Here is a 26,329-nt window from a genome sequence, read left to right as displayed (position 1 = left end):
TAATGAGTTCACTTTTTATGGTGATACCTTGGTAACAAAACTGGAATGTTGTGGACATGTGCAAAAGAGAATGGGCGCTGGACTGAGGAAGCTACGAGGAGAAATTAAAGAAAAATTGCTATCTGATGGAAAATCTCTGTCTGGCCGAGGCAGATTGACAGAAACTGAAATATACCTTCTTCAGAGTTATTATGGACTGGCCATTACACGAACTGCACCTCTGATTGATGTTACAGCAATGAGAAAACCTGTATGGGCCACCTACTTTCGTAAGTTGTTCACAAATGACCACCCTGTTCACGGACTTTGCCCTAAAGGAGTAGATTCTTGGTGTGGCTACCAAAAAGTGAAAGAAAAGTGGTCAAATATACGATCATAAGCATTCTCTTCCTGAGCCTGTTATGAATGAAATAAAACCAATTTTAGAGACCTGAGTGACCCTGATTTGCTTCGTAAATGTCCTCATGGGAGCACTCAGAATACAAATGAAAGTTTGAACCATTGTATATGGGAAAGATTACCCAAGAATGTTTTTGTAGGACTAAATACATTAAAAGTTGGTGTACTTGATGCAGTGATATGTTTCAATGATGGAATGATAGGAAGGTTGGACGTCCTGAGAAATTTAGGCATAAAATGTGGCTCTAATGTGGAAGATCAATTGCTTGCGTTTGACAGACAACGAGTGCATGAAGCTGAAAGATTCTCTCTTCAGGTTACCAAAGAAGAAAAAAGTGCTAAGCCAAGAGGAAGCTTGAAAGAAATACTGCAGGATGAAGACTATGCTTCAGGAATGTTCTGAGGCACAGTTTAAGTGGACTCATATCTTCATTCCGAATTTATGGCATGTTGTATTTTTCTGAATTCATGTACAAATATAGTTTATAAAGCATTGCTATAATTTTTTTCTGTAACTTGCAATAGTCCGTACTTATGTAGTAGCCCTTACCTTTATTGCAGAATCAACTAAATTATAGAAAAAATAACATTTTTATTGAGAAAAAATTATAAAAATTAAAATGTAAGATGTGATATATTTTTTATCTTTGTAATATAGGTGGAACTAAATAGGTCTAGTATCTCAGCCATCATGTCATGTATATCTTGTAAAAATTTCGTCTCCTTCAAATGTATAACATTGGATTACACGGTACCTCAATTTGAGGAAGCGTTTTGGAAAAAAAATTGCATAAATTTCTTTGTAATGTTTTAATAACCCTAAGCAGGTTCAAAAATATTCAGAATATTTCGAATTTGTTTAAAAGTGAGCTACATTACATGATATCAACAAAAAATCTGTAAAACATATACATTATAAACAGTACCTGAAAGAAATAGGTGTTGGTTTTTACATAATATTGAGCCGGGAAAGTACCCTGTGCCCTTACGGAAAAGAAAGAATTTGTCGAGCCCTGACAAAGCAGCAACTCACAGTACAAAGACCTGCGCGCATCCCCAAAAGATATTAGTCATCTGGTGGAACAGCTATGGTATGGTGTACTACGAATTACTTCCCTGAGGAGTAACCATCACTGCTGACATTTATTGTCGACAACTGAGACGTCTGGCAGACACAATCCAAGAGTAACGACCAGGGAAAGTGCGTGAAGTGATGCTACTCCACGATAACGCCCGCCCGCGTTTTGCTAGACTGAAGAAAACTCTATACGGGAGCTGGGTTGGGAAGTCATTCCGCCCCAACCTTATTCACCAGATCTTGCGCCCTCAGTTCTCCACCATTTCCACTCTCTCTCGAACAACCTTCAAGGAACTTCGTTTCCGGATGAAAATGCGCCCTGAACATGGCTCGACGAGTGCTTCGCCGCAAAACCACGAGATATCTACAGTCGCGGGATCAAAAAGTTATCCCACCGTTCACAGACTGTTGTAAATAGTGACGGAGAATATATTACTGGTGACTAAAATCTCTGTTACGTGTATCTGCTATGTTTACTTAACGCTACGAACTTATGCACCAACCTAATATTTGCCTTAATAGGATCCAGCTATACTATACTAAAACACGAAGAACACTCAACGAGACGACAATGTTTCAGTGTGATCTCGACATCCGGACTGCGGATCCCAGGTAATACGAATAAAAGGTCTATTTAATTTTCAGGAAAGAAAGATTGAGAGTTTCTTTTTCTCTTGCATATTGGATATGAAAGAGGGAAACCAGTAACAAAACAAATATGAGAGTCTTGCGTCATGAAAGATTTAGGACTGTGTACAAATTTGATAATCCGAGCAAAATAATTAATAGGCCTCAGACATAAGACGAGATAATATCAACTGCAGTACAATATGAAATACGCCTACGTAAAAGCTCTACATTTCTCACCTGTATGACTCAAGCCGGGAGAGGAAGATTTTTGAACACTGGCGTAGCTCAGGAACAGAGAAAGTACTGCAGTGGTCAGCCAATACCGCTGCACACTTGAGTCTCATGGGTTCCATGAGATTACTGTCGCATTCTGGAGAAGTCGAATTTCCAGTTGTGGAACAGTGGTGAGGGATATTGGCTATCTGCATCATATATTCCAAGCATATCCCGGACGTGTACCGAGATTTATGTCAGTTCTACCCCTCAGTATGTTGCCCACCAACTGAGCTCTTTGCGACGGGGCGAGACCGTCTTTAAAACAGCAGTAATCCTAGAAACCACCGCAAAACGTCAGCACGAAGGTGAGAGGGCGCCTTCGTGTTGTTAAAGAACCGTGGCAAATGACATGTATGTCATGTACTGAAAGATACTAATTCCTTGTAACAATATCAGTACAGTAGAGCTCCCGCAATTCGAGCTAATTGGGGCTAACGTTACCTCGAATTACAAAAAACTTGGATGATAAGAAAATATCACTAGACCGATGGGTAAATCACGAATAGATGTTTAATGAGCACAATCATGACGAACTATTAATAAGCTGCACAGTACATACCCATGTTACATGTACATATATGGGCACACATTTCCAAGTTGCAAAAATATATTTTAAACAAATTGTCCATAGTCCTTTGTTTGAAAATAGAATCTCATTTTTTAGCAGCGATGTCGTGCCACTTCTAAGAAGCATGGTGTCGGAATACCTTCCGCTTGCTGCTCGATATAACACAATGTCACATCTAGAGCCGCCAGACCCTTGTTGTTTTGAGTGATCATTGATACTTATCACTGTCTTCAGTGCGTCCACTAATCATTTCAACAACTGCAAGAGCGATCGCTTCAAAATGTTCATTCATTCTAAAACATGACTAGCATTCGCATTTTCACAACCAGCAAGCTTTCTCATCAGTTCTGCAACGGTAGGTCATCTTCGTCTGTACTGTAGGTATACGTTTCATTCCGTAAAATATGGTTCCAAGATTTTTTCAGTGTCTCCGCCTTTGTTTCAGACTATGAATCGGCTGTCCAGTAAACTCCGTCTTTCATCGAAGTTTTTTAGAAGTTCTTTGATCGTTCCTTCTCCTTCTGTTGTTTGTAGAAGCGTCTGAAGCAAACGACGACGATACCTTTTTCTCACGCACTATAAAACATCTTGGTGCACAGGCTGTATTAAACTCGTCACGACAGTGGGTAAGAAAAACGCGCGAATACCGTCACACCGTAATTCTTCCTCATCAGGTTGTCAATCAGCATTGTCAAGCGTTAAGATTGCTTTGGAAGGCACGCTCATTTTCTTTAGGTATCTCTTGCTCTCCGGAACAAAATCCTCGAAAAACCACTTCTTAAAAATATACTTGTCCATCCAAACACATTTTTTGTGGACATATGTAACAGGCAGTGCAGAAGCAGTAACTGTTTTTAAAGTTCTAGGCTCAGCAGACTTCCTTATCCCCAGCAGTTCCATTTACGGTATGACTTGCATTCGATGTAGCAATAACTGTTAACCTCTCTTTACGTTTTTTGCAGTCTTTTCTTCTTTGAGGTTAGAGTTTTAGATGATAGCATTTTGTAACTTAGCCCTGTTTCATTACAGTTATACAGCTGATCAGGAGTAAGGTTTTCTTCTTGTATACTTTTGCTTAACTTCTCACAAAATTGCGTGGCAATTTGAGAATCCGCAAAAAGTGTTCATCGCATTTTCAAGCAGCCTTACGCCGTATCGCTTCTTCACCTGTCCAACCATCCTGAAGTTTCAGTAAAATCGTCCTCACATTCCTCCAACTCATTTCTTAAAAGTACAGCCTTTTCTTGCAATATAGGCTATGAAAATAGATTTCCTTTTTGTCTTTGTTGAGTAAACCAAACGAACAAAGCTTCACTCGGTTCTTTTCTTTTTTTTTTCATACTCAGATTTTTTCATTGACTTCAGTTCAAATGACGAAATAGAACACTTGTTTGATGAAAAACTTCTTAATTTTGTCTCTGTTTCCATGCCAATCTCCAACTGTCACTTCACCAAACTCCACACTCAGCAGCAAGTTATTTTAATGTTTCTCCCTTGGCTAGTGTTTTCAGGGCCTCCAGTTTCACATTCAACGCTACAAATTTTCTTACTCCAACCACTCATTGTAATGGATGAATTAAAACATTAAGAAACACATAGTTACATATGTTCAGACACTGTACATACATACAATACTCTAAAATTAACGCGATATCGTTGGGCTCACTGCAGTACAGGCTGAACAACCAGCTACAGTACGTACAACAACGGTAAGCCAATATTGTAAAATGTGTACTGTATTGTTACTTTGGCGTACTGTATTTTAATGACCACTGTCGCTGAGTTGACACAACATGAGATCCCGATTATTGAAGGGTAGAGAGAGAAAGAGCAAGCGCACTTCTCAAACATAACAGTACATGCCCATCTGTGATAGAAATGTATTAGCTGTCTGAGGTCAAGGTTATTTCTGTGCATTACGAACGAAAACAGTTTTACCTGCACTGTACATGAAAAATTGAAAGGAAGTTCAAAATGCGACACATTCGAAAGTGCGTAAAACGTACTTGAGGACAACATATGAAAACGGATTTTGCTCCCATTGTATGTGGAATTTTAACATCCTTGAGACCAACTCGAATTACACGGAACCTCGAAATACCGAGGACCTACTGTATACAAACACGGCCGATTAGGCTCGTCCGTTTGAGTGATCTTCGTGTTTAGTTTTGGTGTAATTATGCATTTCCGCTTCTTCGGCGTTAGTCCCACTGTGGCCGAGTTCACTAGTGATGGAAGGCCGTGCGTGCCAAATACCTGTAAAATGTGTGATCTCTGGTATGTGCATATTCTATGTTTATTGTTTGTATATTGTGCGACCGATGCAGAGACGGGAAAAATTTCCACGATTCTGCTACATGAATTCAGGAAATCACCCTAAAATCACATCTAGGCTTGCTGATGTACCAACGTCGGGTAATCGTCAGGATTCTATAACAGCCTGGCACGCTTCCCTGCCTCGTAAGTTAGCACTTTTAAGTGTAAATCTATATTAATAGGGCATTAGACGGCATTTAAACAAACTATCTCTGTAATCATGCTCACATCTCATTTTTCACCCGCACTCCCGAAAATGAATAGGATTGCATTGATAATTTATAAATTTTATTTCCTGCCTACTTTTACACGAATTGCTTAAGTTACTCAGTTAATCATGAGAAGAAGACTGGTAGTTATTCGCTTGCTCCAAGCTTAACGTTTCTTGTCACAGATTTGATGCGCCAGTATCGAAGTTCTAGATTTTCCTTCTTAAAGTGAAGACGCAGTCTGGCAGTCAAGGCCTGGCGCTTCCGTAGTTGTAGAAATTCGTTCTGCGTTGCTGATTTACGAATGGATATATAAAAATGAACGTTTTCATTACTGATCTTTATTTTTTAACAAAAAAGTTATTTGATTTGACTACAATAGTGACAAGGCTACATTTTTTGTGTTCCGTAGCTCAATCGGTAAAAACGGAACCTTTATAGGATCTCTTTGTTGTCCGTTTTCCTGTCTGTCTGTGTCTGTGTGTCGGTCCGCCCGACTGTCAAGAAACCTTTTTCTCAGGAACGTAACCAGGGATCAAGTTGAAATTTATGTCACATACTGAGGTCAACTTGAAACTCCACATCTACGTGCTGTACTCGCTCCTAGATATCTGGTGATGGATAAATCCCGAAACGTGTCGCATGAGCAACATCATCATTCCCTGCCTGATGTTTGACTTTTACTATCGCGACCCAGTCAGCCTGAATGGAAAACTACTGATGTTACAGTAATGTCACCTGCCTCCTTCACATTTGTATCACTGGAATTAAAACACTCTGGAAAATATTGGACCCCTGGGACCGATATCTTACCAGTATCAATAGGCAAAAATGGTGGAGATTTTCGATTCCCAGAATGGATTAACTGTCTATATGCATTATTAAGTTTGTATGGAGTCCTCAGTGGGCGAGTCCTACTCGCCTCTGGGCAGTATTTTTACGAATTAAAGTTATTTTTGATCTTTCGCGTATTTTAATTGTATACTTCATTTACTCTATTATTATAGCTTATTGCCTTTTCAGTGTCTATTTTTGTCATTGGTTGGGCCCTGAAATGTGTGTCTGGACAAGCCTATGAGGCAACGTGTTCCTAGAAAATGAGCATAAACCAGAAACAAATGTTGAGTATTAATAAAGAAAAAGGGATACGTTTAAAGTGTTGACAAGATAATGCAGCAAATTAAAAAAGTATTTACAAATGGTTCAAATGGCTCTGTGAACTATGGGACTTAACATCTGAGGTCATCAGTCGCCTAGAACTTAGAACGACTTAAACCCAACTAACCAAAGGACATCACACACATCCATGCCCGAGGCAGGATTCGAACCTACGACTGTAACGGTCGCGCGGTTCCAGACTGAAGCGCCTAGAACCGCTCGGCCACACCAGCCGGCAAGTATTTACAGAATACTAAAAAAAAAATCACAATGGAGGCCATGTTGAAAGATGTTAAAGTAGGCCAGATCACTCGAAGACACATTGAAAGTGACCTGGAAAACATTAACATACAGAATCATACGTAAAAGGGGAGATGCGAATTGGAGAAACAAACAGTAACGCGCGACAAAGAAAAAAAGAGAGAAATACACTCCTGGAAATGGAAAAAAGAACACATTGACACCGGTGTGTCAGACCCACCATACTTGCTCCGGACACTGCGAGAGGGCTGTACAAGCAATGATCACACGCACGGCACAGCGGACACACCAGGAACCGCGGTGTTGGCCGTCGAATGGCGCTAGCTGCGCAGCATTTGTGCACCGCCGCCGTCAGTGTCAGCCAGTTTGCCGTGGCATACGGAGCTCCATCGCAGTCTTTAACACTGGTAGCATGCCGCGACAGCGTGGACGTGAACCGTCTGTGCAGTTGACGGACTTTGAGCGAGGGCGTATAGTGGGCATGCGGGAGGCCGGGTGGGCGTACCGCCGAATTGCTCAACACGTGGGGCGTGAGGTCTCCACAGTACATCGATGTTGTCGCCAGTGGTCGGCGGAAGGTGCACGTGCCCGTCGACCTGGGACCGGACCGCAGCGACGCACGGATGCACGCCAAGACCGTAGGATCCTACGCAGTGCCGTAGGGGACCGCACCGTCACTTCCCAGCAAATTAGGGACACTGTTGCTCCTGGGGTATCGGCGAGGACCATTCGCAACCGTCTCCATGAAGCTGGGCTACGGTCCCGCACACCGTTAGGCCGTCTTCGGCTCACGCCCCAACATCGTGCAGCCCGCCTCCAGTGGTGTCGCGACAGGCGTGAATGGAGGGAAGAATGGAGACGTGTCGTCTTCAGCGATGAGAGTCGCTTCTGCCTTGGTGCCAATGATGGTCGTATGCGTGTTTGGCGCCGTGCAGGTGAGCGCCACAATCAGGACTGCATACGACCGAGGCACACAGGGCCAACACCCGGCATCATGGTGTGGGGAGCGATCTCCTACACTGGCCGTACACCACTGGTGATCGTCGAGGGGACACTGAATTGTGCACGGCACATCCAAACCGTCATCGAACCCATCGTTCTACCATTCCTAGACCGGCAAGGGAACTTGCTGTTCCAACAGGACAATGCACGTCCGCATGTATCCCGTGCCACCCAACGTGCTCTAGAAGGTGTAAGTCAACTACCCTGGCCAGCAAGATCTCCGGATCTGTCCCCCATTGAGCATGTTTGGGACTGGATGAAGCGTCGTCTCACTCGGTCTGCACGTCCAGCACGAACGCTGGTCCAACTGAGGCGCCAGGTGGAAATGGCATGGCAAGCCGTTCCACAGGACTACATCCAGCATCTCTACGATCGTCTCCATGGGAGAATAGCAGCCTGCATTGCTGCGAAAGGTGGATATACACTGTACTAGTGCCGACATTGTGCATGCTCTGTTGCCTGTGTCTATGTGCCTGTGGTTCTGTCAGTGTGATCATGTGATGTATCTGACCCCAGGAATGTGTCAATAAAGTTTCCCCTTCCTGGGACAATGAATTCACGGTGTTCTTATTTCAATTTCCAGGAGTGTAGTTACACAGAGTATGAGATTTTGGAATGTAATTTATTAGTTACTATATGTTAATATACGAGTGCAAGAACTGGTTTTTACCTGATAAACTGCTCTTATTGCTTACAAGATGTATGTAATCTTTTTCTTCAGCATTACTTCACTTTAATTTTTTCTGTAAGTAGTAGTATCCGCAGGGAGTTCTGCAAGTACTAGCTGCTCTGACTGTATTCCTCATGTACATTAATTATCCTGTCGGCCTGCTTCTAGCCACTGACAGCGTTAGCCGTCATGCCGAGTAGCCATACAGTTACTGGTCTTCCGGGAGCGAGAAGTTTTAAGTCCGTGGCGGCGAGAGTGATGTCTGACGTTAACGTGCGCTGCCACGCCTCGTTGCCCAGTGCACGTAGTAAACGGGGCTCTGGCGTTGTGTTTGGTGGCAATGTTCACAGCTGGCTGCCTTGCTCAGCGTTATTTCAACGTCTGTTCTTACGCGGCACTGTGCTGTTGATGATTTTATGTCGCGTATTCCCGGCTTTTCACGGTGCAATGCTTTCAGTTAAGTACTTCTAAAAGTGCTGTTGTCTTCCGCCGTTTTCGTTTCAATTTTGTTCCTTCCCGGTTTACCGCAAAGTGAATGGTGTACTTCCCGCGCCGCCCTGTCCTTATGGTGCACTATGCCATACACCATATAGCTTTTCGCAGAAGTAGCAGTGCTTCACAAACCGTAGTGTAAACAGTGTATGTTGTCCCTTAGGAAGATTGTGTGTATTCGCTTCTTCAGATACTAGACTGAATCGCTCGAAAATTCTCCGAATGAATAAGACTGGACGCTGAACTATATGTCTTCTAAACCGAGCCCAAAGGCATTAGCCGCTAGTGTGCACGTTGTCTGCTTCGGGATTCCACGCTGTCACAGCATCGAGAACACGATTCTGGCGATCTCCTGCTCTCTCTCTGTCTCTCTCGAGTTGCTCAGCATCAGCACTATGTGGAAGACCTCTGACGAAACAATCTAATTTTATTAAATCAGCCTTTTCATGTAGATCCAGGTACCGTAACTGTTGACAGGAGACCTTCTCATCCCCCTAATCACGTACATTACATTCAGATAGCTTAGTGTTGTGTTGGGCACGAGTTAGGTTATCGACACATCTTCGAATAAACTTATTACAAAGTGCTCTGCTCAACGTCGTCGACATCTTCATTAAAATTACCCGTAAAATTGGTATATACCACGCATACGGCTGTTATGTTTCAAACAACTAAGCTCTTTAGGTTATTTTTGAGACTTAGTGGTGGCGGATCCTGTTGTACAACTCATTTGACGAGTTTAATTTTTTTGTGCACCGTCTTTTCACTATTACGCAGGAGTACACGAGATTCCCGCAGATTTATTAAGATCCTTGGGAAAGGATACCGTGACAAAACTATTCCACTTGGTAAGTAAGATATGAGACAGGCGAAAATACTTTCAGATGTAAAGAAGAATGTAATAATTCCAATTCCAGAAAAGGTAAGTGCTCATAAATGTAAAAATTACACAATCTGCAATTTAAAAAAAAACTGTGTTTGCAAAATACGTATGTGAATTATTTACAGAAGAATGGAAAGATTCGTAGGAAATCGACCTCGGGGAAAATCAGTTTCGTTTCCAGACAAAAAGCAACAAGCGAGCCAATACTGAGCCAATGAATTATCTTAGAGGATACACTGAGGAAAGCCAAACCTGTGTTTATACTAACTGCAGATTTAGCCAAAGCTTTTGACACTGTTCACGGGTTATTTACTACCTCTAGAGAAACCAGACCGCTGTTAGAAGAGTCAAAGGAATTGAAAGAGAAGCAGTAGTTGAGAATTCTGACTTCTGTTTCATCTTTCTGGGACTCCGTAGTAAAAGAGACCATTGAAATCCGCTTGACGAAGAATTTAATTAATACAGACAGCGGTTTCACATTGATAAATCATGGAATCCGGCACTTTCAATATTGAACTTACAAAGACGTCGCTACAGTTCAGCTCCCAGTAATACATCGACCTCCCAGCATGGATCGAATGCGCAGCCACAGACGTAACTCATACATATTGTACGTCTTTGCCGCCGATTAACATCACTGGCGCCTTGTTTATCTGTGGCCGCATGCGCAGTGGCGCGGTCCGCGAGTTTAAAAGGATGGAGCGAGCGCTGGAGCGTTAGTCGTACGGCTCTCTCTGAAGATGGCTGAAAGGTATACAGCCGAAATATTAGAAGAAGAAGCAGAATTTATGCGGCTGCATTCCCGAAACCTAATGGAGCAGAATGTTTATATGCATGTGAAAACCTGACAGTGCACTACAAAAAAAAAAAAAATTGTTCAAATGGCTCTGAGCACTATGGGACTCAACTTCTGAGGTCATTAGTCCCCTAGAACTTAGAACTAGTTAAACCGAACTAACCTAAGGACATCACACACATCCATGGCCGAGGCAGGATTCGAACCTGCGACCGTAGCGGTCTCGCGGTTCCAGACTGCAGCCCCTAGAACCGCACGGCCACTTCGGCCGGCAGTGAACTACAAGCTAGGCAAAATAGTGGTACTTGAAAGACGCATAGTTAAAAAAAACAATGGGTGCAATACAAATTACAGATGGTCAGAAAATGGAAGCAGTGAAGTAATGGCTGAAAGAAGATGTATCTTTTTTGGACACATCTACCGAATGAATGAGAAAGGCTCACGAAGCAAGTACTCATGTATTTCTGGAAAAAGAAATAGACCATTGTGTGGATTACATAAGTAAGGAAAGATCTAGAAAGAAACAACATCAAAGAATCGGAAATAACAGACAGAAATCTTTTGAAGAATAAAATGCTAGATTTATAAGGCTTTCTATGCAGAAGAAATAAGAAATAGGGAAGAATATGGGCGGAAGAAAGCAAAAGACGACATGAGGAGAAAGCGAAAGAGTATTGGAGAAATATAAAATAACAAAGAAAGAAGAGAATTGAAGTTGTCATATGATACGAGTTGGTCAATATGAAAACAAAACAATAATACCGTTTCTTCATTGATACCAGAAATCTTTCGGTTTCCTAAGATACATTCATTTTAAGTGAAATGAAGCTTAATCATTCGTATTTAAACGTAGTATTTAAAACCAACTAAAAGGACAAGTTTTCAGCTCTATAATTAAAAATTCACGGTATTATTTGAGAGTTTTTTTCCCAAGGGTTCACTTCTTTTTCTCCGAATCCCAGGTCTTTATTTAGTATTATGTGGCACTGTGTGTGTGTGGGTGGCGTTATCTTGCAGTTTCCGTGTACTCCAGAACAATGTAAGTAATAAATACGTTTGTGTCATTCGCAGTTTGTTCATAAGTGCCTTAGTTTACAAATTTCCCCATTAAGCTATATAAATGAATTGCTTTTATTTCTGGAATAGCATTTTCCTTCTGGCTTACCGCAAATTGTTCTCTGCGCTATGTTTTTTACTGACTCGTTACAAGTACAGATTTTAATCGAGCCGTTAAAAATCTCTGTTTCCGCCCGGGATCGAACCGGGGACCTTCCGCGTGTTAGGCGGATGTGATAACCACTACACCACGGAAACCACTTAAGCTCAGAAACTGTACCCGAGGTAGTTGCCTAACAGGTTTCAACACTGGCAGTTACGTACTGATGGCTGGAGCGCTGGGCCCTACGTAGTGCTGATATTATCCTGTCTCGTAGCTTTATAAGTTCATTTCATTTCACCTTAGAGTCCATATTAATTCGCAAGAAACTGTGTTTATTCCACGATTTTGGAGGAATGATCTTTATTTACTTCTACGGTGTTCAAAAATGGTTCAAATGGCTCTGAGCACTATGGGAGTTAAATTCTAAGGTCATCAGTCCCCTAGAACTTAGGACTACTTAAACCTAACTAACCTAAGGACATCACACACATCCATGCCCGAGGCAGGATTCGAACCTGCGACCGTAGCGGTCACGCGGTTCCAGACTCTAGCGCCGAGAACCGCACGGCCACCCGGCCGGCTTTCACGGTGTTATTTTCGTCTTTAATCTGAAACTGGTACTTTCTTATGCCTGAAGTTAAAGTGTATTAGACACTGACCATTTTTAATGTCCTTTGTTTATTTCCTACGCTTTCTTCAATTGTGACTACAGTGTTGCTGTCATTGGTAAAGACAGTGTTTTCACATGCCTACCACTGTCCTCGTACAAGGGCTAGAGACGTGCTCACAGAGCCTTGACTGTGTGTGCCCGTCGGCCTCCGACAAAGCTGAGGCAGCCGTAGGTTCCTTGTCCGTGTCGCCCACGCTCACTGGGCGCTGCCTTTAATTCAATTAGCCGCACCGACAGGGAACGGACCGCTGACGCCATCAGCGCCAGCCACACCTGTCTGCGACCTACACCCACTCCTCGCGGCGAGCGGACAGCGGAGGCACCCACCAGCCACGCGCTGACACCAGAGGTGCTTCGTCTCGGCTTACTACTCACACTCTAACGTGACCAAAGCGACGCTCTTTACGTTACGAGAACAACCGACACATGGTATAATTTTCTTCTGCTGTTTGCTACGAAGCTTGATAAAGAATTTTGCATCCTTTTCCAAGACCAACGTGTGCGTATAAAGAGGGCCGGATTAACAGATAGTGATGTCCTTCGAGATATTCGGCGCCCCCCCCCCCCCCCCCTGCGTCACTCTTTCGTTGCCGACTTTCATAACACTGCGCGACTTTTTTGTCGCTGGTTTTGTGTCCTATTTCATCGTTATCAGACATAGGAAGTTCCGTGTTACTATCACAAGGATCCATCTTTAACGCTTCAACATCACCACCACCACCACCACCACCACCACCAATAACACCAACGACAATAAAAATATGCAACAAATCTACAACAGAAAAGCAAGTGGTTCTACTACTATGCCATTTCTACGGTCCTTCTGCTTCTGCTGGCGGGGTTCACAAAACTCTTTTACCATCCTGCTGATCCACTATAGCCAACAGAATAATGGGTCCCATAAAATGTTACACAACTCATTTGACTACAGCACATATTTCATGAGAACAAAAGATCAAAACCAATTGCAAAATGATTTGGACGCGATACATATATGGTGTAAAAACTGGGAACTGACTCTAAATAATGAATATGGTGACGTCATCCACATGAATACTAAAAGGAATCCGTTAAATTTGGGGTATACGATAAATTGCACAAATCTAAAGTCTGTAAATTTAACATTTACTGAATTTTCCGTCTGTGCTTGCCAGAACATGATAAAAACATTAAAAAGGAGAAACGTTTCCTAATGTTCTGCAAAATTATCTTGTCACGAACAAGCTTTCGGCTTCTCAGGTCACCTTCAGGTGACACCTGAATGTCGCAAACGCAGATAAACATGATGTGCTGCTTACGCAGATATTATTAGCACAGAAAACACAAAAGTGACAACGTGTTTACAAAGGATACGTAAGAAAAATATTACAAGAATTACATTGGCTAAAAAAAAAAGGGGCAAATATTTTATGTGGAGAGAGACATAAATGATGAGAGAGAAAATGAATTTACAGTTTCAATCTACTATTTGTAACGAAAACTTAATTTGAAAAGGGAGAAAATGGAAACTGAGACTGGTCGATTAATACTGGGCTGACATTCTGTGTCATGTGTTTCTTGATTTGCATTATTTCCAGTAGGGTTATCTTTCTGATTTTTCGACAGAATGTAGAAGTTCACATTCATCATCACATGGACGGTTCTCTGCTAAAAGATGATCAGCAGAGGTCGAATCTTTCTTGTTTAATTGCCAGCTTCCCTCATGTTCACGTAGACTAATTCCCACAGCTCTACCTGACTGACCAATATACACTTTCTTTTTTTTTTTTTTTTTTTTTTTACAGTGCTTGCAAGCAATTTTATATATAAGTCTCCGTGTTCCTACGTAAACAGTTTTTCGCTTTTGTATTTTCTGTACTAAAAATATCTGTGTGCGTCGTACATCATGATTATCTGGGTTTGCGACAGTTGTCACCTGAAGAGGCATGAGAAGCCGAAAGCCTGTTCGTGACAAAGTAATTTCGCAGAACTTTAGAAAGTTTTTTAATATTGCTGTCAATTTCACTAAATACCTAAGTATTACAATAATGAACAATTTAAATTGCAACGATCACACAGATAATGTTGTGGGGAAGGCGAACCAAAGTCTGCGTTTCACTGACCAGAACACTTAAAAGATGCAGCAGGTCTACTGAGGAGACTGCTTGTCCTCTTCTGGAGTATTGCTCCGCATTATGAAATCCGTACCAGATAAGACACGTTTAATACTGTCGCGAAATGGGGGGGGGGGGGAGAGAGAGAGAGAGAGGGGGGGGGGAGTCACAGATATGATACCTGGACTGGGGTGGCAATCATTAGAGCAAAGATTTTTTTCGTTGTGGGGAGATCTTTTCGCGAAACTTCAATCGCCAACTTTCTCCTCTGAATACGAAAATAAATTTCCCAACCTACATAGGGAGAAATGATAATCGTAATAAAATAAATGAAATTAGAGCTCGCACAGAAAAATTAAAGTCTTCATTTTTCCTGTGCACTACTCGAGAATGGAACGGTTCGGTAAAAGCTGAAAATGATTCGATGAAACCTCTGCCAGGCACTTAACTGTGAACTGCATAGTAGACATGTAGATGAAGATGTAACTGTAAAGAGACCGCCTGTAGTAAACTTGTTCGTCCTCATCTGGAGTAGTCCTGCGCGGTACGGGTCGTTACCAAAAAATGGTTCAAATGGCTTGGGACTTAACATCTGAGGTCATCAGTCCCCTAGAACTTAGAACTACTTAAACCTAACTAACGTAAGGACATCACACACTTCCATGACCGAGGCAGGATTCGAACCTGCGACCATAGTAGTAGCGCGGTTCCGGACTGAAGCGCCTAGAACCGCTCGGCCACCGAGGCCGGCTCGGTCGTTACCAAACATGACTGACTGAAGACATCGAAGAAGTTCACAGAAGGGTAGCTCGTTGTGTATTATTCCAAAGGGGAGGGTGTTTCACGGATATGATGTGCAAGATGGGTTACGAATCATTAAAAAAAGGTGTTTATCACTGTAGCGAAATTTCAATGATCAGTTTTCTCCTCCGAATGCGAAAATATTGATTCCAGGGCCGGTTTAAGGCAATAGCGACACGTTGTGCACATTGGCTTTACGGTGTATGTTTCTGCTGGATAGTGACGAAAGTAAGCTGTGATCTAGGAAAAACATTCCTCACATCGATTAGGTGTATATAAGGGTGTTTCACAATTCATGTTACACACTTCTAGATGTAGTATAGAGGACATAGTAGATCAAGTTTTGCATAGGAATCCATATTCGGAAACGTCATCCAGCGACGCTACAGAGCGTCAAAGTCATAGGCACAGGCACCTATAAATGTATGTATATACAGGCTGATTCCGTGATGATGATGATGATGTATACTTTCTAGGATCATGGAAAAGGATAAATATATCAATCTGAGGTAAGGGCCCCTGTACCCGAAACAAACAAGTCCAAAGTTCTAAGCGAAAACCTCTCTGATAGTTCCGACAGTGGAGTACATGTAATGGTACTGCTGTTGCTAAGACTGCAACTTTCAGAGGTGGTAGTATGGACCAAAATAAGACAAATGTCTAATGAATGTCTAACGAAATAGTTCATGACACAATAAATAGAAACTGCAGATCATTTTTGGAATCAGAGGCAAATTTATCCCTAACCTCAGTTCATCATAAGAAATGCGTTCTCATGTTCCATCACAATGGAAAGTTTAGATACCTAACGCATCTACTCACTGAGGGAGGTAGTCGCAAAGGCACAAAGTCAATGTTGTATGGAGCGTTAACTCCGATACAAGACGAAGACACTGGCCGCGCAAATGTACAGTCACTGACGTGAATACTACAAGAGCCATGTTCAATTCAGTGTGAGAGATCTATGTGGGCTATGCACAAAAACACTTTGAACGTAAAGCCACAGTTGTTTTTGGCGGGTAGCCTAGTGACGCCCGTTACCAGAGTGTCAAATCAGCAGGCGCAGGCTTTACTGCACTCGTCTACAAAATGGTCTTCCCCTCAACAACTGCCTTCACTAAAACGACGCGAACAAAAATAGCTTCATTTCAATGCTGATGACTGCAACGTCTGCATAGGGCATTGTGGTTAAGCAGGCAATAGATGATGGCGATGTGATGATAAGAAACTGTGACAAACATCGCGGACTTTAACTGTGTTACCATCATAGGTGAAGATGTAGATATCCTGCCATTGCTAACAGCATTTATTCCTGGAAGAGTAAGAGGGAAAATTCTCCCCGAGTTCTGTACCCGTCATCATCCTATAAATTCATTCTATATGATATTTTTCGACCCATCATGCAGCATGACACCAGCTCAAACACATTTGGACAAGGGAAGAAGAAAGTCATCACCATTTCGTAGAAAATCTATTCTCGAATAGGCATTACTGCTTAACGAACAGATAACGTCACCTGGTGGCGGACGCCAACAAGAGGAGGAGTGACTCGTACAAAAGCAACAGAAGATGCAGATCGAGACTCATCGCTGCAAATCATTTCTCGTAAATGTGTGGAAGGGTGTATCACTGGGGTCTGAAGCTTCGAAAAACCAGAATTTCGGTACTCCACTATTGACAAACATTACCGTGGCCATGAATGTGAACATTCACCCGAGCCTGACTCCAATGAGGAGAGAAGGATGCTGAAGCGGATTATGGCGACGAGGAAACCCGAATCCATGACACCTTCGCTGACAGGATTATTCTCATCAGAAACGACAGCAAACCAGTGCCAGCATCAATAGTTGAGGATACATGCCGACGTGACACGCAAAAGATAAGACAAGTCACCTAGCCGGTCTCGGGGTAATATTAACTTTTATTGCTGTTTCTAATTTTTTTCTCTCGTTCTCATCTGTGATGTTCAACCACAATTCGCCGTGGCTTACGTGCCAGTTAGGATCGCCGTTTCAACAGTGGTTGTTCTCTTCCCATAAAATGCGCTGGCCGGCAAGCTCTTGCGCACCGACTTGGAAGAACCAATGAGCACCGTGCTGGAGAAACCACGTGTTTCTTGCGGGGCACTGATAAAGTGTCGGCCCATAACAAGAGGCTCCCTCTGGCTCCAGGCTTCAGTTAGTTACCTTATTATATTCCGACACTGGAACACACCCCTCCACGACAACCTTGACCAACTAATTGATATTTCGGCTCAGGCGCGCCCAGCTGTATTCTATAGTGAACTGTATACTGAATGCTGTTCAAATTAACTGTTTTACTTAAAAATAGCTCCATTCAGATACCCACATTCTCCTTCATCCTAACCAGTACTAACTGGACCTGCACAAGATGAAAGAGGAAGTATACGATACCGAATGGATAACACAGTATGTAAAGGAAGATGGAAATGGGGAACTGTAACGCTCTATTAGGGGAGGGAATAGCAGAAAGAGTCATGGAAGAATATGGGCTCGGTAGCAGGAATGTGACAGGAGGAAAACTGAGTATCATAATAAATTTCAATTAGTAACAGCAAATAAACTGTTCAACACTCACAAGAGCAGAAGATGTACTTGGAAACGGCCTGGAGACACGAGAAAATTCCAGCTGAATTAGAACATAGTGAGAAAGAGATTCTGAAATCAGATTTTAGACTGTAAGGCGTACGCAGGAGCAGAGACACAGTAAATTGAGATCATAAGAGTAGGCTGAAGTTAAGAGAATAGTCCTCAAAAAATCGGTGTGGAAAGAAGTGGGAGACTGAAGTACCGAGGGATTATGATGTGCATATGAAATTCTGAAGTTGTAGATATTGCGATTACAAATATCACAGTAAGCAGTTCAGCTGAAGAGGAATGAGCATCTCTATAAAGGGCATTCGCTGAAGCTGAACAGAAAAATATGCGTACCAGAAAGGTAACTACGAAGAGGCTTTGGGTAACAGCAGGAGTACATGAACTCATCGACGAAAGAATGAAGCACAAAAATGATCGAGGAAAGAAACGAATACAGCAATGTTAAATCACGTAGAAATGAAATAAACACAAAGTGCAGGGAAGGTAAAGCGAAACGGTTGCAGGAAAAAATGTGGAGTCGAAAAAGAAACAGTCGCCCGAAGGACAATTCATATACAGGAAAGTGAAAACAATATTCGATGGAATTAAGTGTGCAACTTCAACGGTTAAACGCAGAGCAATGATTGGATAGGCGGAAAGGGTACATTGAAGGCCTCAACAAGTGGGAGAAACCGTCTTATGACGTGATAGGAGAAGAAATGGGAATCGATACGGGATCCAGTATTAGAGCCAGACTTAACAGAGCTTTGGAGGACCTGAGATCAAATACGGCAGAACGCATCGATAACATTACTTCGGAATTTATAAAATACCGGAAAAGTGTCATCGAACTGCTATTCAAGTTGATTTGTAGATTCTATAGGACTGGAGATGTACCATAACACTTTCGGAAAAATATCATCCACACACTTCCGAAGATAGCAAGACAGATAAGTGTGAAAACTGTTGTATAATCAGCTTAACAGCTCATGGATCAAAAGTTACTTACCACAATAAAATACATAAAAATTAAAAAGAAAATTGATTATGTCTTGGGCGACGAAGAGTCTGGCTTTAGGGGAAGTAAAATCACTAGAGAGGTAGTTTTCGCACTGCGCTTCAAAAAGCAAGACTCGTTCATAGGATTCGTGGACGTAGAAGAAGCGTTTCACTATGTAAAATGATGCAAAATGTTCTAAATTCTGAGGAGAATAGGAGTAAGCTATAGGAAAAGACGGGTAATATACAGTATGTACAAAAACCAAGAGGGAACGATAAGAATGGAAGACCAGGAAAGAAGTGCTCCGGTTGAAAAGAGTGTAAGACAGAGATGCAGTATTTCTCCCTACTGTTCAGTTTATACATCGAAGACTCAATGACAGAAATAAATGAAAACTTGAAGAGTGGGATTAACATTCAGAGTGAAAGGGTAGGGCCTATTTATAGTAAGATCCGCTGATGATATTGACGTCCTGTGTGAAAGAGAAGTTGATGTATAGGAGCTGTTGAGAGGAACGAAAAGTCTAATAAGTACAGAATATAGACAAAGTAAACCGAATAAAGATGGAAGTAATGACGGTCACCACTAAATTAGATTAGCGATAAAAATTGGGTACCACGAAGTAGGTGAAGGTAAGGAATTCCGCCGCCTCGAAAGCAAAATAACAGATAAAACAAGAAACATGCAGAGATGACAATCCTGGCGAAGAGAAGTCTCCTAGTATCAACATCGGCCTTAATCTGCGCCAGTAATTTCTGAGAATGACGTTTTGAACACTGCACTGTATAGTGGCGAAACATCGACTGTGGAAAACCGGAAAACAAGAGAATCGAAGCGTTTTAGATGCGGTGCATCAGAAATGCATTAATATTTAAAAAATAATGTGCCGGTTGCATTCCATAGTCCAAGGCCATGAAAAAAATTAAACGATCGTATGGCATTGTTGGCCGGGAGGCTTCACTAAAAAAGAATAAGCTGCACGAAAACGAGTCCAAACTAAATCAGTGCTATTATTCGCTTGGAAAAGTTAAATTAATGTGCATCTTTCTCTTCATACGAATGAACCATCCAAATTTGATCACGGGAATAAATCAATTTCGCAAAGCCACATTGTAAATGGTTGCGGCATATCTTTCATCAATAATGTACTTTGCAAACAGTGTGTCGACAATGAGTTACGGGAGAAACCGTGCAGTGGGCTTGTTGTTTTTTCATTGTTGTCTGTGCTGAAACAAAACTGTGCACTTCAGCAAAGGAATTTTAGAATTGTAAAGATGGCAAATGGCAGCTACGGAAGTAAGCAACGCAGTACTCGTTTAAAGACAAAACTATCAGCTTTCGTTAGTCGCTGGAGAGATGCAACGGTGAAATTTAAAGGTGAATAGAAGCTGATGGAATGGAGTGGTAAAAGGTAGGTGCACAAGACATTTGTACGCAACATTTGCTTTGATAAGTGTAACGGCAACAACGAGTACAGTGTAACGCCAAGAAATATTATTCGTATCCCATGTTTCCCTATGACATGCAAGTGATTTTAGGTACCTGTAAACCCACAGACCGGTACAGTATCGTTGTAGGTACTTCCAAGCTATTTTCTAAATGACATATTCTACTCTGACTTAATTTCTTCAAATAAATCACTTCTGTTTTATATTTCCAATGTTTTTCAATGGGGGTAAGTACGTGTTTTCCTAATGAATAAGTACTAATATTTCATAAAATGTATCGGTATCTTACTTGTTTCTCATAGTCTTGCTGGTGATACCTTTTCGTGTTCATAACGATTTTCGCAACAGCAACGTCTTTGTGGTTTATGACAGTGGGCTGTTGGGGGGAAATGTGGCCATACCAGTGGTCTTAGGGAAATAGCTTAATGTTTGCTATTATCAGTCCAGATACTTATCCTAATGATGTACATCAATGTGTGTTTTTTTTAAATACAGTCATTATATATATCACTAACAGATTTGTAACTTAATAACCTATTATTGTGTATTAACTGAAAAAACTAAGAGCGGGAGGGAATCATTACATGACGCACTGCTATATTATCGTTAAAAGTAGGGCAGCTTTTAACAACGACGAAGTAAGAACAGATAACGACTATAGATTAGTGAACTTGCTAAAATCACGTTCTGCATCGGTGAATGATTAGTTGTTAAAAGACTAAAACTCGGTAGGGCGAAGTAGTCTGTATAACCTAAGATGTTAATAAGTATTTCCTGTCGGTTTGTATGAATGGGTTGCAAAGTGTTAAAACTTCTAGGAAAAGAAACACGTCGATACAAACAAAAACAAAAGTAGATTCGAGGAAATTATGCACATTTGCAGTGTACAAACAAAGAATACCTTGAAGTATGTGCCGTAGAGCAGTATTAGACATAGCCTCGGTAGCGCAGTAGGCAGCGCGTAAGTCTCATAATCTTAAGGTCGTGAGTTCGATCCTCACCCGGGGCATAAATTTTTATTATGTTTCATACAGTCAATGTTCATTATTATTGTTAGCCCTTCGATAAAGGCTAGCCTGCGCCATTTTAAATACGATACTTGAGCTTTACAAGTTCTTTCATGTCCATTTTGTCTTTCTTGCTTTGCAGCTTCCTTGTTCTTTTCCTGTTCTACCTTAAGAACCTTGCCGGTTGTTCATTTTGTCGAAATTGTTTTCTGCTTTCAATTGCCTGCTTATTTATGCCTATTTCCTCTGGATCTTCACGCAATTTCCTATACCGGCCGGTTTGCCTTTAACAAACACTGGGTCTACTGCATTTTATTTTCCTTGTCTGTTAGGCTTGATGATTTCTCCTAGATAGTAACATTGAATCCGTTTACTGATTCTGATTTTCTCAATCCACTTGTTCATTCTGGAGCGTATAGTTTCGTTGTAAGCCATAATATCAGTTTTTCGAAGGACATTTGTAGTTTTCTTGTTACAATCTTTGTTTAAGGATTTCTGATTGCTCCTTTGCTACCACCACACTGTCCCCCGGAAATCCAAATATTCCGCAAATACCAAATTATCACTTTATCAAATGAGTTTTTTCATCTTTTTGTGTTAGTTTCGAACAATTTTTAACCACCATTCTCTGTTCGCTCTTTCAGATACTCACCTTAACAAGACTTGAGGTAATCTAACACATTGCCTAACTTCTTAGTATTTCTGAGTCCGATACTTTTATCATGCAGTTGACTGAAGTGTTTGTAGTTGTATAGCTTCATATAAAAGCTCCAGCGTTTTGTTACCACTTCTAGTATCTTGTGGGAGAACCCACAGTCGACTTATCTGGAGACTCAAAAGTCGTTTTAAAACTTATAAATGTTTTTGGAAATAAATTTCCTAAATGATTCTGCCATCATTGACATTTTTCCGTCTAGATCGCTTAATATATGACTTTATTAATGACGTCGTTTCGATTACTACCGTCATCAGATCAAACAGAGTCAGGACAGTTGACACAGAGCTTAAGGTTTTGTTGATACTAACACCTAACTGACACCTATCGTCGTTTTCCTAATTCTGTTTTCATCTGACTATGGCACTAGACAAAACGACGTTTTAAATATAGAAACGTATTACGCATTCTTCAGGAATTTACTCACAGACTCTATAATGTTCAGCAGCATTTAGTCTAGGGTAGTCACATTAGTTTCAGAATATTTGGGGACTGGTTATACGTCACCTAACCTTGTCCGATATACCCGCTTTTGCAACCAGACGTTGTTCAATTCTTCTGACAAGAACTCTTCTATTGTCTTAATTTTTACTTTTATAGTTATTGGGATAAATGCTGATTTTTCAGTGTAGGGCGGGGACGTAACAGAAGTTTTCAGCTGTGAAACTCTTCTAATTATTTTGAAAGAAAGGGCATTGAACACTGGTTTTTATTTGAAACACAATCACACATACTCCAAACTACGTGGCTTCGTTCTAAAACGCACAGAAAAAACTAATTTGAGTGCATGAATTTTGTTTGACATCGTGTCCGTTATTAGTTGACAATCAAGCCCTTTAAGAAAAATAAAGCTCTCATCTACATGATATTAGTTTGAACTTCATAATGTTTCAGTAAACAAGATTCTATGTAGCTGATTTGCATCCGACCTGTGAGCTACCTTCCCAGTCAGTCGTAGCAGTCGGTGCCGTGCGTGAAATCCAAAGCATCATGGAAATTGCCATTTTCATCCTATTACTAAACAACTAATAACTGGTGTGTGGCTTTCACAGAGTCGCCAAGTATAACATAAAAGTCATTTAAAAACTGTCTCGTACTCTTTACTGGGTTGGCCTATTACCTGTAACAAACACGAGAGTATTTTTCTTATAGGAAATTTCTCTTATATATTTGGTTACACCTCGATAATTACCGCGACTTAACCGGGACTTAATCTTCAACTCATAGATAGTTTTGTAACGACCCTCGCTTACTAATTACAAGGCTTCAGCGTCAAAGTCAAAGCCTCATTCGTCACGGTAGTCCAGTAATCACTGTTGAATGCTTTGTGAAGTAGCAGGCAAACCACGTGGCGAGAAATTTCTCAAGGATAAACTGAGGTCTTATTTAGCTTTGTTCTACATCGTCTAGGAACTTTTTTTTTAAATTTTTATTTCTTGCATTGTTGTGCGTTACATTTAATTTAAATCTAAATATGGACTATGATCAATCTATTAACATCAATCTTTCTGCACTGGATATTCTTTTCCATGCATAGGATTCTAATTCATCAACATCTAATACAACAGCTTAAATTTTACTACTGCCATCACTATAACTGCACCTATTAGTAATTAAAACTACTGCTAGCACCACTGCTACATCTACATCCACGTCTACATCTACGTGATTACCCTGCTATAAAGTGCCAGGCAGAGGGTTCAATGAACCATCTAGCTGTCTCTCTACGTTCCATTCTCGAGCGGCGCGCGGGAAAAACGAGTACTATTTTTTTCTGTGCGGGCCCTGATTTCTCTTATTTTATCGTGATGATCATTTCTCCCTATGCAGGTTCGGAGGAGAAAACTGGTGATTGAAATATCAAGAGAAGATCCCGTCGCAACGAAAAACGTCTTCGTTTTAATGATTGCCACTCCAATTCACGTATCTTGTCTGTGGCACTATCTCCCCTACTTCGCGATAATACAAAACGAGCTGCCGTTCTTTGTACTTTTTTCATGTCATCCGCCAGTCCCATCTGATTCGGATCCCACGCCGCACAGCAATACTCCAGAATAGGGCGGACAAGAGTGGTATAAGCAGTCTCTTTAGTAGACGTGTTGCACCTTGCAAGTGTTCTGCCAATGAATCGCAGTCTTTGGTTGGCATTATCTATGTGATCGTCCCAATTTAGGGTATTTGCAATTGTAATCCCTAAGTATTTAGTTGAATTTACAGCTTTCAGATTTGTGTGACTTATCGCGTAATCGAAATTTAGCTGACTTCTTTTAGTACTCATGTGAATAACTACACACTTTTCTTTATTCAGGGTCAAATGTCACTTTTCGCACCATTTTGCAATTCGTTTTGGTCATCTGATGACTTTACAAGACGGTAAATGACAGCGTTATCTGCAAACAATCTAAGACGGCTACTGACATTGTCTCTTATGTCGTAAATACACTCCTGGAAATGGAAAAAAGAACACATTGGCACCGGTGTGTCAGACCCACCATACTTGCTCCGGACACTGCGAGAGGGCTGTACAAGCAATGATCACACGCACGGCACAGCGGACACACCAGGAACCGCGGTGTTGGCCGTCGAATGGCGCTAGCTGCGCAGCATTTGTGCACCGCCGCCGTCACTGTCAGCCAGTTTGCCGTGGCATACGGAGCTCCATCGCAGTCTTTAACACTGGTAGCATGCCGCGACAGCGTGGACGTGAACTGTATGTGCAGTTGACGGACTTTGAGCGAGGGCGTATAGTGGGCATGCGGGAGGCCGGGTGGACGTACCGCCGAATTGCTCAACACGTGGGGCGTGAGGTCTCCACAGTACATCGATGTTGTCGCCAATGGTCGGCGGAAGATGCACGTGCCCGTCGACCTGGGACCGGACCGCAGCGACGCACGGATGCACGCCAAGACCGTAGGATCCTACGCAGTGCCGTAGGGGACCGCACCGCCACTTCCCAGCAAATTAGGGACACTGTTGCTCCTGGGGTATCGGCGAGGACCATTCGCAACCGTCTCCATGAAGCTGGGCTACGGTCCCGCACACCGTTAGGCCGTCTTCCGCTCACGCCCCAACATCGTGCAGCCCGCCTCCAGTGGTGTCGCGACAGGCGTGAATGGAGGGACGAATGGAGACGTGTCGTCTTCAGCGATGAGAGTCGCTTCTGCCTTGGTGCCAATGATGGTCGTATGCGTGTTTGGCGCCGTGCAGGTGAGCGCCACAATCAGGACTGCATACCACCGAGGCACACAGGGCCAACACCCGGCATCATGGTGTGGGGAGCGATCTCCTACACTGGCCGTACACCACTGGTGATCGTCGAGGGGACACTGAATAGTGCACGGTACATCCAAACCGTCATCGAACCCATCGTTCTACCATTCCTAGACCGGCAAGGTAACTTGCTGTTCCAACAGGACAATGCACGTCCGCATGTATCCCGTGCCACCCAACGTGCTCTAGAAGGTGTAAGTCAACTACCCTGGCCAGCAAGATCTCCGAATCTGTCCCCCATTGAGCATGTTTGGGACTGGATGAAGCGTCGTCTCACGCGGTCTGCACGTCCAGCACGAACGCTGGTCCAACTGAGGCGCCAGGTGGAAATGGCATGGCAAGCCGTTCCACAGGACTACATCCAGCATCTCTACGATCGTCTCCATGGGAGAATAGCAGCCTGCATTGCTGCGAGAGGTGGATATACACTGTACTAGTGCCGACATTGTGCATGCTCTGTTGCCTGTGTCTATGTGCCTGTGGTTCTGTCAGTGTGATCATGTGATGTATCTGACCCCAGGAATGTGTCAATAAAGTTTCCCCTTCCTGGGACAATGAATTCACGGTGTTCTTATTTCAATTTCCAGGAGTGTATATATCAGAAACAATAGAGGGCCTATAACACTTCCTTGGGGAGCGCCGGATATTATTTCTGCTTTACTCTATGACTTTCCGTCTATTATTACGAACTGTGACCTTTCTGACAGGAAATCACGAATACAGTGGCACAACTGAGGCGATATTCCATAGCCACGCAGTTTGGTTACAAGACGCTTGTTATGAACGGTGTCGAAAGCCTTCTGGAAAAATAAAAATTTGGAATCAATTTGA

At 42.2% G+C, this 26,329-nt stretch overlaps 2 non-coding genes across 2 annotated transcripts; one reads left to right on the top strand and one right to left on the bottom strand.

The window, feature by feature from the left end:
• Positions 1-11,979: 11,979 nt before the first annotated feature.
• Trnav-aac (transfer RNA valine (anticodon AAC)) lies at positions 11,980-12,052 on the bottom strand. The gene has a single exon. It is a non-coding gene; the product is annotated as a tRNA-Val (tRNA).
• A 9,390-nt stretch (positions 12,053-21,442) lies between these two features.
• Positions 21,443-21,515, top strand: Trnam-cau (transfer RNA methionine (anticodon CAU)). The gene has a single exon. It is a non-coding gene; the product is annotated as a tRNA-Met (tRNA).
• Positions 21,516-26,329: the final 4,814 nt, after the last annotated feature.

This window comes from Schistocerca nitens, chromosome 2 (assembly GCF_023898315.1).
Source record: "Schistocerca nitens isolate TAMUIC-IGC-003100 chromosome 2, iqSchNite1.1, whole genome shotgun sequence".
Taxonomy (NCBI): Eukaryota; Metazoa; Arthropoda; class Insecta; order Orthoptera; family Acrididae; genus Schistocerca; species Schistocerca nitens.
Note: the sequence above shows the minus strand (reverse complement) of the source record. Positions and strands in the feature narration are given on the sequence as shown.